This window comes from Vulpes vulpes, chromosome 16 (assembly GCF_048418805.1).
Source record: "Vulpes vulpes isolate BD-2025 chromosome 16, VulVul3, whole genome shotgun sequence".
Lineage (NCBI taxonomy): Eukaryota > Metazoa > Chordata > Mammalia > Carnivora > Canidae > Vulpes > Vulpes vulpes.
In genome coordinates this window covers 13,937,417-13,956,181 of record NC_132795.1, presented here as the reverse complement: position 1 = coordinate 13,956,181, position 18,765 = coordinate 13,937,417, and the positions used below count along the sequence as shown (strand labels likewise).

Here is an 18,765-nt window from a genome sequence, read left to right as displayed (position 1 = left end):
GTGAGTTTGGGTCTGAGATTTTTGACCTCTAATGCAAATACGGATATATTATGGACTACAATATTTTCATTTGTCAACTAGAAAAAAAAAAAACAAGTACATTCATCTTGAGTGACAAATTTTTTCTTAAAGCCAAACTTTGGCAGAAATTTACCATTAGGGCCCCCTTTTAAATAAACTTAATGAACATTTTTTGCCTTATGCATAGCTAGAGAACAAAGAATATGAGGAGAGGGAGATGTTTTCTTTAATCAAGAAAAGAAAATATGGGGAAGTAACTTAAAGAAACAAGGTGGATCTTGGTAAAAACTTTGGAGGAAGGCTGCTGACTACATTGCTAAGGACAAAGCGAGTATGTTTCTTCCCCAACATTTAATTTAATATAACCCAACTAAAAAAATCTTTAATTTTAAGCTCCTCAATTGATTTTTAAAATTGATCATTTTACTCGGTTTGATAATAAGGCTTTTCTGAATAAATAGATGTGCATATACGTATGAGAGATTGATTTTTAAAGGAGATGAGGACAGAGGATTTTCTCAGACTTCATTTCTGAGAAAAAAAAATCCAACTTGCTGATATCTTCAAATCCTTTATTAGAAATGTCATTTCCTGTAGAAATTTGTATATTTCAGGTAGCATTTTCACTACATCTCCTTTCTGTACGAGAAACAAAATTCAGAGAAAAAGATTAGTTGAGACATTCTCCGAGGTAAAACAAGAAAAACGGATTTCTTTGTGATTTTTCCACCATACTTTATCAGAGGTGTTAAACTATATATAAAAGTTAAGGTATTCTGTACTAATGTTTAAAGGGTAATATTAATATTTCGAGATAAAAGGAAATTAATATTTATATAAGAAATTAATATTTAGATATAAAAATTAGTATTAGTATGATAAACTTACAGACCCAATACTCTGGAGAATTTTTATCTGATTAAACATCATACAAATATTGAAGAAAAGTTTTAATAAGTGTGAAAAATAAGACAATAGGCCCAAAATAGAATCAGTTATGCTAAGCCACATATCACCAAACTGAGACTTAACGTAGTTTTGGTTCTCTCAGAAATGGAATCTTAAACCAGTTAATCAGGAAATACTTGAGCACTAGTTAGTTAATCTGCCTGAGTAGACATCTGCCATCCTTAAAGGAAAGTAATCTTGCATAATCAACCTACTTTTCTCCTAGTATAGCCTTCTTTTTCCTGCCCCCATATGAATTTGTTCTATATTATGTTGTATTATCTTATCTCAGTGATTCAAAAAGTCCAAGAAATTCAATACCTCCTTTTAAACTATCTTGCATAACTCACCTTTACTATTCTCAAATGAAATTTAAATAAAAAGAGAATTTTATAGGTAACAGTGTAACCTATCTCCATACTTTAAAAAAAGTTATTAAGTTAGAATGCACTAACTGAAATGTAATGGTAAAATATAGAGAAATATTTCAGAATAAAATTACATACATTTCTTTATTTAAACGGTTGGGCATATTGATCTCAGATGCAATGAGAGAGTTGACTGCAGCAAAATTAAATTAATACATGAGCAATTAATTAACATGAGAACCCACTTCATACAAGAAGTAAGGATAATGAAATAAAAAGCACAAGTAGAGATTAGAATTAAAAATGTGTTAGGAAAATTAGTAATATAATGAATTTATTTGAATATTAGTAATAGAATGGACCTCTTTGAATATAAGAATCAGACAGAAGGGACGCCTGAGTGGCTCAGTGGTTGAGTGCCTGCCTTTGGCTCAGGGTGCAATCCCAGAGACCCAGAATCAAGTCCCACATTGTGCTCCCTGCATGGAGCCTGCTCCCTCTGCCTGTGTCTCTGCCTCTCTCTCTCTCTCTCTCTTTCTGTGTGTGTGTCTCTCAAGAATAAATAAATGAAATCTTTAAAAAAATAAAAATAGGAATCAGACAGAAATTATTTTAATTGAAGAAAAGATAACTTGCTAAAACAAATGACATTTTTTCGAATGAAACGGTGAAGAAGTATGGCATGTTTTGTAAACTTTCCAGAATTGCCAAATTTAGGGAATCTATTTTGTGGGCTATTTTCCATGTCAACACTCCCACATACAGTCTAATTATTGCATGTTACCAATGATATGGACTTAATATTACTGCAAGCGAAAATTACTGAATAATAATAATAATAGTTAAAAATAGATAAATTATAAAATATCACTGGCCAGTTTAATTATAATTATTATTACCTACCATAGTTACAACTTAGGTAGATAGAATATGTGATATGAGTATATAATTCGATAATTACAAGAAAATATCTATTTTTAATTTCTTTTTTATTTAAACTTCTCTCAGCTATAATCTTTCCTAGTTTACTGGTTTTGACCATAGTTGGGTTTTTTATAAAAATTATTTTTCAGTTTTCCTTTTCCCAAAATACAGTCCCTTTATAGTGAATTTATATTTACTTATAGCAAATTTCATCCAGTAGAGCATTTGATAATTCTTGGCATTACAGGACAGTCCTATATATTGCAGCGTATTTGGGATCTTGTACCCACACTTACTAAGAGCTGGTATATCTTCCAATCATTATGATAATTCACAACACATCCACAGATTTCCAAAAATATTTCAGGTGTACTTGAAAAGAATGTGTATTTTGTTGGTTTTGGATGGAATGGTCTGTATATATTGGTTATGTCCATCTGTTCCAATGTGTTATTCAAAGATACTGTTTCCTGATGGATTTTCTGTCTGGATGATCTATCCGTCGATGTAAATGGACTGTTAAAGTTCCTTTACTCTAATTATTTTACCATCAATTTCTCTCCTTATGTCCATTAAAATTTGTTTCTTTGCATTTAGCTGTTCCAGTGTTGGGTGGTAGATATTTATAATTGTTATATCCGCTTGGTGGATTGATCCCTTTATCATCATGTAATGCTCTTCTTTGTCTCTTGTTACAGTTTCTGTTTTAAAGTCTGTTTTGTCTGGGATAAGTATTGCTACCCTGGCTTTTTCTTTTTGCTTCATTTGCATAGTGAATATTCCCCCATCCCTTCATTTTTAGCCTGTAAACCTCTTAGGTCTGAGGTGGGTTTCTTGAAGGCAGTACACAAATGGGTCTTGCTTTTTTATCCATCCTGCCAATCTACATCTTTGATTGGAGCATTTAGGCCATTTACATTTAAAGTATTATTGATAGGTATGTACTTTTTGCCATTTTTAAATTTGTTTTCTAGTTGTTTATGTAGCTCTTCTTTCTCCGTTGCCTCTTCTCCTGCATCTATAGTACTTTGGCTTTCTTTCTCTTTATTTTTTTGTGTAACTGCTATAGGTTTTGGGTTTGTGGTTACTGTAAGGTTCATATGTAATATCCTAAGTAAATCGAGTCCATATTAATCTGATGGTCATTTAAGATAAACCATGCTCCAAAAAGCAGGACAAGAAAAACAAAAAAGAAAAAACCTTTTTTCTCTTCTCTTCCCTTTAAACTGCTTTTTCCATATTTCATATATATTTGCCATATTTTCTACCTCTTTATTCATATTTTCCTATGTCTAAATATGGCCATTTCTTCTCCATTTAAATAATTCCTTTAACAGTTCTTATAAGGATGGTTTAGTGGTGATAAACTCTTTTAGCTTTTGTTTGGGAAACTCTTTATCTCTCCTTCAAATCTTTATCTCTCCTTGCCAGCTGGAGTATTTTTGGTTGTAGTTTTTCCCTTTAAGCACTTTGAATATAACATGCCACTCCCTTCTAGCTCTGCTGAAGTTTCTGCCAAAAATTTAAAAACTTTTTTTGAATCTCTCTTTATCTTTAAACTTCTTTTAACCTAATTTTTATGTGCATGGCAGGGCCCTCTTTGGGCTCGTCCTGTTTGAAATTCTCTACTAAGTAACTTCAGAGACCACATTTTACAATTCTTCACTTAAAACTATAAGTAGATCCAGGCAGAATAAATCAAACATACATAATCTTATAGGTTATTCATAATTCCATGAATCATATTAAAATATTTTAAAAATATGAAATTGCTGTAACTTATTGGAACTTATTACGTATGTGTTCTTAATACTTCTATGCAAAGATTTGCTCATTCATTGGTGAAGATAGTTACTACTAATAAACAGTACTAAGGTTTGGAATGTCAAGTATATGTAGAGGCTTAAGAATTTTATTTTTTTTAAGTTTTTGAAATTTATTTATTCATGAGCAACATGAATAAATAAATTTTTTTTGAAGCACAGAAGTCTTTATTTTACAAAATTTACTTTGCCTCTGCAATATTGTCTCATCCTATTTCAATCCATAACAACTCAAACATTATTGGCAGCAAAGGAAAAAAAAATATCCAATCAAATGTATGTAGATCTATTTTGATTTGAAAAATACAGTATTTCAGAGTTGCATGTTTGATTCTCTGTTGTGGTCCTTTATTTGCTATAGTTTGTTTAAATCACAGTGAGAACATATAATCATCACATTAGTCCACAAACCTAATAGAAAAGGAAGGTATTACACATTCTCAGATGTTCTGCATTATCATGACTTTAAGTCAAATATCTTCATTTATTCATTTGTTCACTTGTTGTTGTATATGCAAAAGGAATTCATAATATGATAATGCAGATTCTGTTCTGTCTTCTACCATGTTTTGAAGGAAGTTTGCTTTCATTGGACTCTCATCCCTTATTACATAAAGTATGGGGAAAAATGGTCTCTGCTCTCTAAGCCAAGATGAATGCTATTATTCTGGCAGATTCTGGTGTATCAAGTTCTGGAAGATCTGTCATAGTCTGTGGAATTAATGCATAGTTTTGCACTCCTAGAACCTGGCTGAGAAAATTTTGTCCACAATTTTTTCCAACCCAAAGCATCAGCACAGAGCCTGCATCCATGAGGAAAGCTCCATCTCTGCTCAGCTTCTCCACAGAAAGCTGAAGAATAGGTGGCTGAGGTATGGTGTGATCATTGATGTTGAGTGTCCCCTCATCTGAGAGATTGTCAACTCTATACAAAGTGGGATGAGTTGTGAGCATAAGGTAAACCAAAGACTGATTTTTCACTTGACACATGGCAAAAATGCGTTCATCCAGACGTGCATTTGTCCCAGTCTGAAATGACGGGGACAAATGCACGTCCCAGTCGTTTTTTTTTTTTTTTTTCCTTTTAGAGCAAGTTTTATTTCACATAAAGCTATCTTGGAAGGAAAAAAATAACAAATAGAAAAGTTTAATATACTTGATACTTTCACATTAATTCATTTTTCAATAAAGTTAAGATGTGCTTCATCATCCGTGTGATCAGTTAGCATTGAAAAGTCAATTTCAAATGGCTAGAGAGAATCTACGAGGTCATCGTCAGTCCATTCTTCCTTTGGAGAACATACCTCTTCATGTTTGGGTTTCTTTGAGACATAATCATCATCTTCATAGCCTTTCCTCTTCTTCGTAATTACGTTAAGGGCAAGCTCAGCAGAGTGACATCTCTCCAACTTCTGTTTCAGAGCAGCAACTTCTTCAGATCTGGGTGGCTCATATTTTTTTTACCAAGTTTCTCATACTTTTCATTATATCTAGTAACTGTGATAAGCAAGTTCTGTTCTCTTTCAGCATCAGACTTTCTGATAAATAACTTTCCATAGTAATTCTTGCTCAAGATGCACTAGATAAAATGGCAGTCAGGGCAATTTGGGAAGGTGTATATAACAGGTAAGCGTCAGTCAATGCGATTTTTTTTTTTTTTTTTTGGTCAATGCGATTCCATTAAGAAAGTCATCAGCTGTTTTCCTCAACATCTCAACAACACAGGCAGAGGGAGAAGCAGGCTCCATGCAGGGAGCCTGATGTGGGACTCGATCTCAGGTCTCCAGGATCTCTCCCTGGGCCCAAGGCAGGCGCCAAACCACTGAGCCACCGGGGCTGCCCAAGAATTTTAATTTTCAAAGGACCTAAGTTGTTCCTTTAAGCTTGTGTGCACACTATACATATAATTATCTTTCACATGCAAATACATTTTTTGCCAGGGAGACAATTCTCTTTATCAGAAATGGTACTTAAAAGACCATTCTATTATTGAGATTTCTTTTTTTAACTTACAAGTTAATTTTTTAACTTATGTTTTTGTTTTTTTGTTTTAAGCACAGTCTATCCTTCCTCCCTTCTGTATACCCTCTGTATCTGAACAGTTAGTACATATTTCTGCTCCTTTTGATTCTGTTTAGTAGGGTTTTTTTTTTTGAGATAATGAAATATGCTTTAATTTCTCAACATTTAAGAGTGAATCTTTATAATGAGAGGGTTGTATCCTTGTCCTTGAGGAGCTTCTGATAGCTTAAAAGTTGGAGAGCTTAAAAAATGGTTAAAATAAGCCTGGACCAAGGAAAAGGAATTCACAGTTAAATCACATTGTCAAGTTTCTGTGTGTTTACCAGTTAATTTATTTTACATAGGCACAATTGCAAATCCTCAGTAGAAAACAACAATAAAATTTTAATTCTCAAATATTTCTGTGGTTCTCCTGATTTTCTCTGAGCTGGAGTGCTTTAAATATGAAGTTTTGGGGCCATATTTAGTGTCATGGTGTTTCAGCTGTATTTGCTCGGGTGTTTGCAGTCAGCTGGGGGCTCTGCTCTATCCTGTGCTTGGATAGGCACCTTGGCTAGGACATTTCCATCCCATGGATTTCTTTTCCTCTTCCTGAAATAAGGGATGCAACCTAAGGTGTGTCTTTCTCTTGGCAACAATAAACATCAAAGTAAGCCAACCAAAAGACATAGAATTTTTTTTTATTTTTTTATTTATTTTTTATTTTTTTTATTTTTATTTATTTTTATTTTTTTTATTTTTTTATTTTTTTATTTTTTTTTTAATTTTTTTTAATTTTTTTTAAAGACATAGAATTTTTTAAGACTGCTAGTGTCACCTCTGCTAATGTCATATGGGCCAAAGCAAGTCACACTCCTAAACTTAGAAGCAAGAAATTGGCCTGGGATGACGTCATCACCTTACAATGAAAGAACAGGGATATCATGAGCAGTGAGGAATTGCTGTCATCAATTCAACCTAAAGCTTTGGGAGATTAGAATGATGTGGGCCAAGGATATTCTTTTGCAGTGGGGTGCGGGAGGAGTGGAAGGTGTCCTATAAACATTTTCAGAATTGCGTCACTGTAATAACAAACAAAGTACTTTACTTAGCATCATGACTGCAGTTCCTAGATCCACATGCACACTGTCTAGCTGATTGAACTTGGGCAAATCTGTTACTTTCTTTAAGCCTCAACATCCTGTAAAATGGATGTGATTACAATATATGCCTCACAGAGCTGTTGTAACAAATTATATTTTGTGGGTGGAAGCATTTTGTGCAATGTAAGAAAGGCTATCCTTCTGGTTAATCACCCTTACTCTGCCAAACCTCACCTTCCCAGTCTTATCATAGCTTGGTGAATAAATGTTGGTGATGAAAGGATGAACATCTATTTGGAGAAAAACACTCATTTCATACTTCCTTCATGATGTAGACTAAAAAACACAGTGTCCACAAATGGAAGAAATTTCTCTGAGCCCTACACAATTCATGTGTGTGTTATAATTCTACTATGGAGTCTTTCCATCTCTTTCTTAACAGATTGCTCATAAATTATCAGAATAATGGATCCACTCTGTGAGTTATAAACAGACTTCTGATTACATTCTCATCCTGTAATTTTCTACTTGCCTTTGACTTTCTAGCTGTTGAATCACAATGCAGTGAGAAAGCGAAGATGCTATAATTTCCCGGAGTGTTTTATGCTTTCTGGTTGTATTTGTTTGTTTTTTGAAAAACCTTTACTGTGTAGTAAAATACTTTTTTATATGGATGTGTTTTTATATCCTGTCAGCTTTTTCTCTTTTAGAATAATTCGAAGTCATGTCTCCTATCTTTTTCTACTCTTTGAATATTCTTTAGTATGTAATGTGTATTTAGTATTTAATATGTATTGAATAATGTTAGTGAAAATATGTTTATGATATATTTTAATAATCCATTGCTTAAATATAATGATTGCATATATAATATATACATATGTAAATACACATAATATATAAGTATGTATTTTTATAATTATTTATATATTAAATATACTAAAGTATTATAAAGTAGTATTGTTTAAATTATGCAACAAGAATACATTTCTTTCCTAATAAAATAAGTGAAAATTTGGAAAGTACTAGTATAAAGGCATGCTGAAATCACAGACAAAAACAGAAATGTGAAAAAAAAATCACTAGAATAAAATGTGATTATTTTACCTTGGTTGCGTTTCACATCCTGTTAAAAGCAAAATTCTCCACTGTCTTTTATTTTTGAGAAAGAAAACTAACTCCAGCCACATTTTGAGTGAGGGGGAATTGAACATTGTAGGCAGTTGGTTACTGACTTGCTTTAATACTTCCCTATAACAAACTGATAAAGTAGTTCAATTGCTTTATTTCAAAAATCCTTCAAAATTTTGCATTTAAGTGAATTTAAAATGTGACTTAAGGTGAAATTGTGAAATGGGAAAGTAATTGGGGGTATATGTGTACGCATGTGTGTGTTTTTGTATGAACTGTGGATTAACCAGCCTGTAATAATTAATCACATGCTCAATGTCTTTTTAAAAATTTATTTCAGTAAAGCAGTTAAAAAATTGTTTTCAAGGCTATTTTAGAATAGTGTTGGTGTTTAATTTCACTTCTAATTTAAAACGTTAAAATGTAAATTAAGCAGCCTACTGATTTGATTATTTTCAAAATCACAGTTTCAGAAGAGAAAATTGTTATTATTGTCACAAAAATTGTTTAAACTTTTGATCAGTGAATGAATGACATTCTATGCTTTCTAGGTATAATTAAAAATGCTACTACTTGTCTTGCCTTATTTATAGTATTTTGGTAAAATTTATGATGACAGAAGATGACATAAAATATTAAATTAATAAATACATTTCACACACAAGTTGTCAACCAATTTTTATAATAAAGCAACAATAATAGTAAGGCAGGTTAAAACGGAATTCCTTCTAAAGGGCTCAAGGTCTTCATAGATTTTATTGGATATAAAGCGTAACCTAATAAGTTTTCACAATATCTCTGTGAAGCACGTAGAAGAGAAAAAAAATAGGTTAGTCCAAACCATAAATCCAGTTATTTGTGATGATTCTCTTTTGATCAATTTATATTAGGATTCTTGACTGGGGAAAGAAGTGAGCCCAGAATAGCAGGCTTGCCAAAATATATGAATTAGATTTCTTCCTCTGATTTAAAGATCGTTAACTTTTAACTGATTTCATTGCTGATGAAATCAGCTATATATCCAGCCCTGCTCATGTGAAAAATTATATTATATACTATATTATATATGTTATATCATACTAACGTTTCAAATCTCTGGAGTTCTAGAGTCAATGAGGACTGGTAAGGCTGCTCACGTTAACAGGCTGCCTAAGTTCATGGTCTATTGTGTAACTGCACTTGATGTTAATTGTGCATTACTCACAGGTTCTTAGAACTCCTGATGAATCAATTCAATTTAAGACTGGCTGATTAAGGAAAAATGACATACTAAAGACTAGTTAAAAATAGTCTCATCATACTGACTTTTGCCTTTAAATTTGTTCATCTTTCTCTTTACAATTGTCTGTCTTCTCTTGGTTATTGGCTGGGCTCTGTCCCAGGACCTTGAGATCGTGACCTGAGCTGAAGGCAGATGCTTAACTGACTGAGCCACCCAGGTGCCCCTCTTTTTATTTAAAAAATAAATCTTATTTACTTATTTGAGAGAAAGAGTTGGCAAGAGCACAATCAGGGGTTGAGGGAGAAGCAGGTTCCCCGCTGAGCCAGGAGCACAACGTGGGGTTCTATCTCAGGATTTGGGGATCACGACCTAAGCTGAAGGCAGATGCCTCACAGTAGCAGCTGAGCCACCCAGGCACCCAGGCATTATCCTTTTTAAGAACAACTTGCCACATGGGATTGTTCGGCAGAGGAATTGTAGGCAATATTATACTCAAGACCATATTTGAAGGACTACATTAAAGAAGCCAAGATTCACCCGGAAAGAAGACAGCGTGTAATCTAAATTTTCTTTATTAACAGAGGATTTGCAACTAGGTCAAGTATTGTGAGCAAGGTAAACATTGCTTTTAGTCATTTTCGTGATGAAACTCAAATACGAAAACCCGAGTTTATTTTTCTGAAACCTCTGTCCTTTATTGATTAAAGTAACACTTCTACCATTCAGAGCATTTCTGTGATAAATAAAGCCATTTGTTAGGAAGTAAAAAAATCAGGTAATAATCCCATTGGGGAAGTCACATTGTAGTTTAGACATTTTACAATGTAATCACTTTTCAAAGTAGCTAACAAATGGAAAGTTTAAGCAATTAACTGTAATCCTAACAAACTCTCAGAAGTCATGGTAAGAAGAGTTAGTTTTTGGAATTTAGTTGTGTCAGATCTATAAGTAAATACTAACTTAATGTCTTATAAATATTCAATAGGCATTGTTAAAGTCATGACAAGTTATTATTAGGATTTAGTATGAAGGGAAAAATTAGAAGGAAAAAATGTTTCAGAGATATAAAAAGCAAAAAATTTAAAAAGTGGGCAGAGAGAAAAAAAATGGTGACAACACAAATTCCCATAAGTGTTGGTATGTATCATCATTTTAGCTCTAATTGTTTCTCTTGATTTTCACAGAGCTCCCAATGGTGAAAAATGTCCAAATATGGATGTAATAGGTATAGTAGACATCTTGGGATGTCTGTTTCCAAATATCTGGCAGTTGGTCTTCATTGACTTAACTGGAAATCACTTGAATCTTTTATATGCCTCCTGACTGAAACCTAAAATATTTATGACTTTAATGAGGAACAGAGAGGTCACAGAGGCTGGGAAAAACAACCATAGTGAAGATACAGTGTTGGAGACACCAGAGAAATATAAAGAATAAAATAGTTGTTATGAGTTGTATTAAAGAAAGATATCTTGAGGTACTAAACCATAGCATCTTGGAAGGTAACCTTATTTCGAAATAAGGTTTTTATAGAGGTAATTAAATTAGTATGGGGTTATTAGGCAAGACTCTAATCCAATATGATTAGTGTCCATAAAGAAACAGGGATTTTGGTTGGAGTTATGGCCAAAGAGAAGACAATGTAAAGAAACACACTTATAGGGAAAGTGCCATATGAACACCAAGTAGAGATAGGTTGATGCTGCTAGAAGTCATGGAATATCAAAAGTTGGCAGCAAACCAGCACAAGCTAGGAAAGAGTCATGAAACAGATTCTTCACAGGCCCCAGAAAGAACCAACTCTGCTAACATCTTGATCTTGGACTCCTAGCCTCTAGAATTGGGAGAGGATACGTTTCTTTTGTCTAAGCCTCTCAGCTTGTGATACTGTGTTAACACACCAGTCCTAGAAAATTAATACAGCATTTAAAATTTCTTCCATGTAAAATCTTACCATTTGATGTAGTCACACCATCTCCCCTACAAAACCACACATTGCTTGTATAAGTATTACGGAGTTTGAGCTGTATTTGGGAAAAGTGAGGAAGGCCTGAATATAGCTTAAATATTGGCAAAGAGAGATCTCAGGCTGCTCATAGGATGTCTGCAAATATGTGAACTGCAGTATGGAATGTCTGCAAGCAAGAGTTTGCAAATGATCCATGAGCGCAAAAAATAGAATGCAATCTATGATTTTCTTTCACCACAACACACAAACACAAGCACATTCAGCCTCTTGGACTCACTGTTGAATTTATCACAGGACTGTTTTAAACTCTTTTCATTATCCACTCATTTTTAACCACCCATCTTTCCCCTCGGCTTCTTGCACATGACCTCATCTTCCAATTAACTAAGGAGAATTAAGAAAAATATTTTAGCATCCTCACTTTTTATCTTTTCTTTGTATCAATTTGCTATAGCTTCATAGCAAATTACTACAAATTTAGCAGCTTAAAACATGATAATTTATTATTTCAGTTTCTGTGGATCAGAAGTTCATGCAGGATTTAGCTAGGTCATTTGCCCAGAATTTCACACGGCTGCAGTTAAGGTCTTATCTGGGGCTGAATTCTTATCTGAGACTCAAGACTCTCTTCCAAACACTAGGTGTTTCTTGAATAATTCAAGTTTCTTTTGTCGCTGTGGGACTGAGGTCTCTAGCTTTTAGAGACCATACACATTCCTTGCCACATGGTCTTTTCCATAACATGGCAGGTTGCTTTCTCAAGATCTACAGAAGAACATTTCAGCTCCTGCTTCCTACTTCTGTACTCTCTTTAAAAAAAAAAAAAACTACTGAACTAGATCAAAAGAATCCAGAATAATTTCTTTTCTGATTAACACAGAGTCAACTGATTAGCTACCTTAATTGCATATGTGAAATCCTTTCCCCTTTGCTATAACCTAACTCAGTCATGGGAGTCTTGTCCCCTCATCTTCACAGGTCACACCTACACTTACAGGGAGGGATTAACACAGACATGGATCATCAGTCTTCCTCCCCTTAAATTTCTTCCTACCACATCCTTTCTCCTTCTCGGATTTGTTCACCTATTTCCAGACCTACCCTTCTGTCTCCAAGAGCTCTTTGTTCCTTCTACTTTACAATTTCTCCCTTCTTAATCTCCTTTGATCTCCCCCCTCTCTGTACTCTCCTCCCTCAGTCTGCATTAGTAAAGGGTCTGAGACTTTCCCTTTTTGTTTAAAACCAACAAGTTAGACTGATAATTCACTCAAAAAATGAGGTCATCCAGGGGAAAAAGAGAAACTCTCCCTTTCCATATCATCTTAAGTGTGAGGTAGCATTCCCTGGATTACTCAAGCAGACTTTCTTTCTATTTCATTAATCATAACTGGATCTTAAGCAAATCACTGGCAAAGAGAATGGGAATATAAATATTGGGTTAAAGTACTATGTGGACAATGAATAATAGAGAGTGAACAAATCACACTGCAAATTAATTATTGTCGTATTTCTTTCTCTTTCCTTAATAATATTTTAAAAACTATCTTTGATGAAAAAGAAAGTAAGAAAGCCATAATACTTACTAGTTGTAGTGTGCTTTAAACTGAGAGCCTCAAGGCTCTTTCATCATATATATGGTAAGATAGGGCTATTGCAAGAGACTTACTAAATGTAAAATAAGATTTGATGTGCTAAAATGTCAATGAAACATTACAGAGATTTATACAATTTCCTGGGTATACAAAAATATAGTTTCAAATAAAAATAAGTAAATATTTACCCCGAATAACCAGGGGAATATTGAAAAAGAAAACCAGAGCTGGGGGCATCACAATACTGGATTTCAAGTTGTACCACAAAGCTGTGATCATCAAGACAGTATGGTACTGGCACAAAATGGACGCATAGATCAATGGAAAAGAATAGAGAATCCAGAAATGGGCCCTCAACTCTATGGTCAACTAATATTCGACAAAGCAGGAAAGACTTTTCACTGGAAAAAGGACAGTCTCTTCAATAAATGGTGCTGGGAAAATTGGACATCCACGTGCAAAAGAATGAAAGTAGACCATTCTCTTACACCAGACACAAAGATAAACTCAAAATGGATGAAAGATCGAAATGCGAGACAAGAATCCATCAAAATCCTAGAGGAGAACACAGGCAACACCCTTTTTGAACTTGGCCACAGCAACTTCTTGCAAGATACATCTATGAAGGCAAGGGAAACAAAGGCAAAAACGAATTATTGGGACTTAATCAAGATCAAAAGCTTCTGCACAGCAAAAGAAACAGTCAACAAAATTAAAAGACAACCTACAGAATGGGAGAAGATATTTCCAAATGACACATCAGATAAAGGGCTAGTATCCAAGATCTATAAAGAACTTATTAAACTCAACACCAAAGAAACAAACAATCCAATCATGAAATGGGCAAAAGACATGAACAGAAATCTCACAGAGGAAGACCTAGACATGGCCAACATGCACATGAGAAAATGCTCCACATCACTGGCCATCAGGGAAATACAAATTAAAACCACAATGAGATCCCACCTCACACCAGTGAGAATGGGGAAAATTAACAAGATAGGAAACAACAAATGTTGGAGAGGATGTGGAGAAAGGGAAATCTTCTTGCACTGTTGGTGGGAATGTGAACTGGTGCAGCCACTCTGGAAAACTGTGTGGAGGTTCCTCAAAGAGTTAAAAATAGATCTGCCCTACGACCCAGCAATTGCACTGTTGGGGATTTACCCCAAAGATTCAGATGCAATGAAACGCCGGGACACCTGCACCCAGATGTTTCTAGCAGCAATGTCCACAATAGCCAAACTGTGGAAGGAGCCTCGGTGTCCATCGAAAGATGAATAGATAAAGAGATGTGGTCTATGTATACAATGGAATATTCCTCACCCATTAGAAACGACAAATACCTACCATTTGCTTAACGTGGGTGGAACTGGAGGGTATTATGCAGAGTGAAGTAAGTCAATCAGAGAAGAACAAACATTATATGGTCTCATTCATTTGGGGAATATAAAAAATAGTGAAAGGGAATAAAGGGGAAAGGAGAGAAAATGAGTGGGAAATATCAGTGAGCGTGACGGAACATTAGAGACTCCTAACTCTGGGAAACGAACGGGGGGTAGTGGAAGAGGAGGTGGGCAGGGGTTGGGGTGACTGAGTGACGGGCACTGAAGGGGGCACTTGATGGGATGAGCACTGGCTATTATGCTATATGTTGGCAAATTGAACTCCAATAAAAAATATACAAAAAAAGAATACATTTGTATAATTCAGGAAATACAATGTGTGTGTGTGGGTGGGGGGGGAACAAATCTCTGCTATATATGAGTATAGATTAACCTTAAGTATATTGACTGAAAGAATACAGATTTTTAAAAATATTCTATCATTTTGTAAATATGAAATTCAAAATAGGCAAAATAAATCTTTGGTCTTAAAATCCAAAATAAAAAAAGTTAATAAATAAGTATTTAAGTGTCAAGAAATCTGTATAAATACAACATAAAACTCCCATATTTTTGGTATCTTAATCCAAAGTCCCCTAAGTAGCTTGAGAAGTCTAGTTCCTGGGTGCATTCTTGACCAATTAAATCAGCATCTCTGCATATAGCACCCAAGCATCAGTGTTTCTTAAAGCTGATTTCAAGAACCACTGATATTTTAGCTAAATGTTCCCAGGTATAATAATACAGGAGCTAGAATACTAATTAAATATTTCATATTATGGTGTTAAGAAATACAAAATTTTTCTTCTAGTATATTCTGAGGAATTAGTGCTTTCTCACAAAACTTCATGGGATGCACTGTCCTCCGTGTATGGCTCAGCTTTGGTGTCTTGGGCTTGCCATATGAACATGAGAGAAATGTGTAAAGAGCTTTCAGCCCCTGGAGTTCTCCCAGCTGCGTTTACATGGGTGATCCTTCTTTCTGGCCCTCCCACTCAGCTCTTCTGGTTTTTCTATATCCCTTGTAATTGGTTTGTAACTTATATCGTTCACTCAGATCTTTGGAGGATGGACTACCTCCCTGGTCTTAGCACCTTCCTTGCAGAAAGATTCTAAGATCCATCCTCTAGCATAAATAGTGAGACTGATCATGGGTAAAACGCCATCAGGATTATCACAACCAGTCATTAATACCAGGAGAAAATGATTAATCAGACCCATCTCTCATCCCAGTTCTTCAGTGGACAGAGGAGAAAGACCAAATACATATTTACTGGATATAATTTATTTCCTATTTATTCTTTGTTTGTCATGAAAACTAACCTTACATTAGACTAAGGTATTATTTGTCCTGTATATATTTTTTTCAGCAGATTAAAACAAAGTTTCATTATACTTAATTAAGATTTTCCTGTAAGAATTAGTACGTTTCAGGAAGGCAAGGCACCTATCAATCAGTAAAGAGCATGACAATACAGAGTAGAGGGGAAAATTGATTTATAATTTATTTCCTCTTATTTCTTTTTTTTAAAATAAATATGGAGTATAACTAGAAGATTATTGATTCAGTTTTAAGCAATCAATTTTTAAAGATTTTGTGATTCAGTGGATCTCAATAATTAAAATGTTCGCTTTCCGGAAGGTTTAGGCCAAATCTGCAGCCTCTGCTATCCTGTGCATTTGTGTATGTGTAAGAGGATAAAAGCAGGCAAATGGGACTGTTTTCACTGCTTTGTTTCAAAAATGTGCTTTTCAGTTCTTTCCCACATTGATAAGAAAAGAACTTTTCTTATGTTTCATAACGTTGTTACATTTGACAATTCATGTAGTTTAAATATTATCAGAGGTATTTAATTAAGAAGCAGTAAATATTGACATTAAAGTTAGCCTTTATGCTGTACTTATTTCAATTTTCTCAAAGTTGTCTTACTTATTGCATGGTAATTAATAACTTGGAATAATTGGCATCACTTCCTAGATTCTCCTCATGTTTCATTAAGAACCACCTGGTGAGATATGATTCCATTAAGAAGCTCAGGTGCTCAGGATTCCATCGCACATTGCAAGTACCTCAAGTGACTGTGATGCATGGTTATGTTCAGGTTAGCTAGGCTGAATTTCTTTTGCTTTTTTTTTTTGAAAAACAGAGATATATCTGTAGTAGACATGGTTAATTTCCTTCTGTGTCTATTCTCTCTTTTTTCTTTTTAGTAATAGAATCTCCCTCTCAGGCTTTAGCTGGATATATGATTCTCTAGCCAGTGACTAGATTTTCAGCCTCCTTTGCATCTCAGATTAGCCATATGGCTAAGCTCTAGGAATGGGATGTGATCCGGGGTGATGGTTGCATCTTTCAGGTCAAATCCCTTAAAAAGAAAATTTCCTGTGTTCTCTTTTTCTCTTTCCTCCTTTCATTGGACTAGAATGCAAATTTAGTAAGATATGTCTGACCAGATAGGCATGGCATCACTGGAGGAGACTGAAGAGGCATAAAATAGAATTAACCTGGGTTCTTGGAGCAGAGCCACCTGGGATTATAATGCTGGACTATTATGTGCAACAGTAATATTCTATTTTGTTTGGGTCATTATATTTTGGGGACTTTGTTACAATAGCTTAATATATATTATGAGGCTGAACTTAAAGCCTTTGATTTATTTTCATATGGGTTACAGCATATAAAAAATATATCCGTATGTTTTTATCACGCTACAAATCTAACATGCCAGGTAGGGGGCCAGACTGTATATTTGGCCATGCCTGGATATCTATATCTATATCTATATCTATATCATATCTATATCTATATCTATATCTATATCTATATCTATATCTATATCTATATCTATATCTATATCTATCCAGGAGGCTTAGGGCCCTCTGGAGACAGAGCTTATCAGTGGCTCAGTGTTCAGAATCCAAGATGGTGACCCCATTTGTCAGAGTGGCTGTAAGGACACCTCAACAAGAGGAAGAACTCAGTCATGATTGATGATTGATTACTATTTTTTTCAGTCTCCCAAATACCAAACCAGAATCTTAAGATGCAGAAACCCCAGGGTATTCTACTCGAGGAGTAGAAGATCAACAAAGCAAGAGATCAACATGGGCGAGAGAAGCAGCATAAGATTTCCAGGAGTTGCAGAGTTGGCTCAAAACAAATCAAATGAGGTTGTTTGTAAATAGAGATTTAAGTAGCTCAGTTAAGAAGAATGGAGGGCTGCACTGGGCATAACAAGCCTTATGGAAGACAGAACGACTTAATACATTTGTGCTGAGAGTGGCTTAGAGATTCTTCAAGCAGCCAGAGACTCATGGCTAATTCTTACCCTACCAAGCTGTATAAGGAAATGGTAAGTAAGGAAAGGGTCACAAAAAGTGAGGCCAGATTATAGATGCAGATGTTTAACTTGATGTTGGAATATGAAATTGGTTTTTCTATATTGAAATTGAGAACGAATTTTCTTTGTAGCATCAGCCATACTATCCTTGAATCTGTTGTCAGATTCTTATCCTTATAGCAGATCTATTAGGAAACCTGTGCCTTGCTTCTAGAAAGGAGAAAAAAGTGGCATAAAAAGAGAAAGTGATAGTAGATTGGATGAATCAGTTATATTTAAAATATCACATGATGGAAAGCATACAAAAACGGAGAGCCCATGCCACCCCAGAGCTACAACGCAATGAGGGCAATGACGATGTTGGCATGTCTCACCTGTCTCCCATAGTTACTGGTGGAGAAGAGCAGAAGACAAATAGCAAGAACAATAAGTGGAAGTCTGAAGCACTGCCAGGATGTCTGCAGACAAGAAGAGGAAGAATAATGGAGACTATTGTGGCCATTAAGTGATCACTAGGAGTGGCAAAAAGGAAGGATAGGGATGCTCCTGGATAGTGGGGAGGAAGATGTAATTCAGTGGCCCAAAGAGCCATTTCTAGAGATTCTGAATAACAAAAGGGAGAAAGGGTCAGGTGCTTGGGGTTCCGGTGATGCTGTCAATGTGGTCGAGGGAAAGACAGCTTTTGTTACTAATATTCTTCATTTGCCCACATTCTTCCTTTGTACTCCCTGCTTGAAGTAAGAGGGCTAGTTTTGATACTCAGAATAAACTTTCCTTTAATGCTTGAGGACAATATAGAGAACTTTCTACAGACATAGGATGTGAGACTATTTTCTCACAGATAACTAATGAATGTCCCTCCAGGGGCATATAACCACAGTACATGATGGAAGAGCAATATTCCATTTTAAAAAGCCAGGATTTTTAGAGTTGGCAA

At 34.8% G+C, this 18,765-nt stretch overlaps 2 pseudogenes; both read right to left on the bottom strand.

Annotated features, from left to right (window-relative positions):
* Window positions 1-4,344: 4,344 nt before the first annotated feature.
* On the bottom strand, window positions 4,345-5,291 carry LOC112922461 (protein transport protein Sec24A-like; annotated as a pseudogene).
* On the bottom strand, window positions 5,216-5,796 carry LOC140596001 (cyclin-H pseudogene; annotated as a pseudogene).
* Window positions 5,797-18,765: the final 12,969 nt, after the last annotated feature.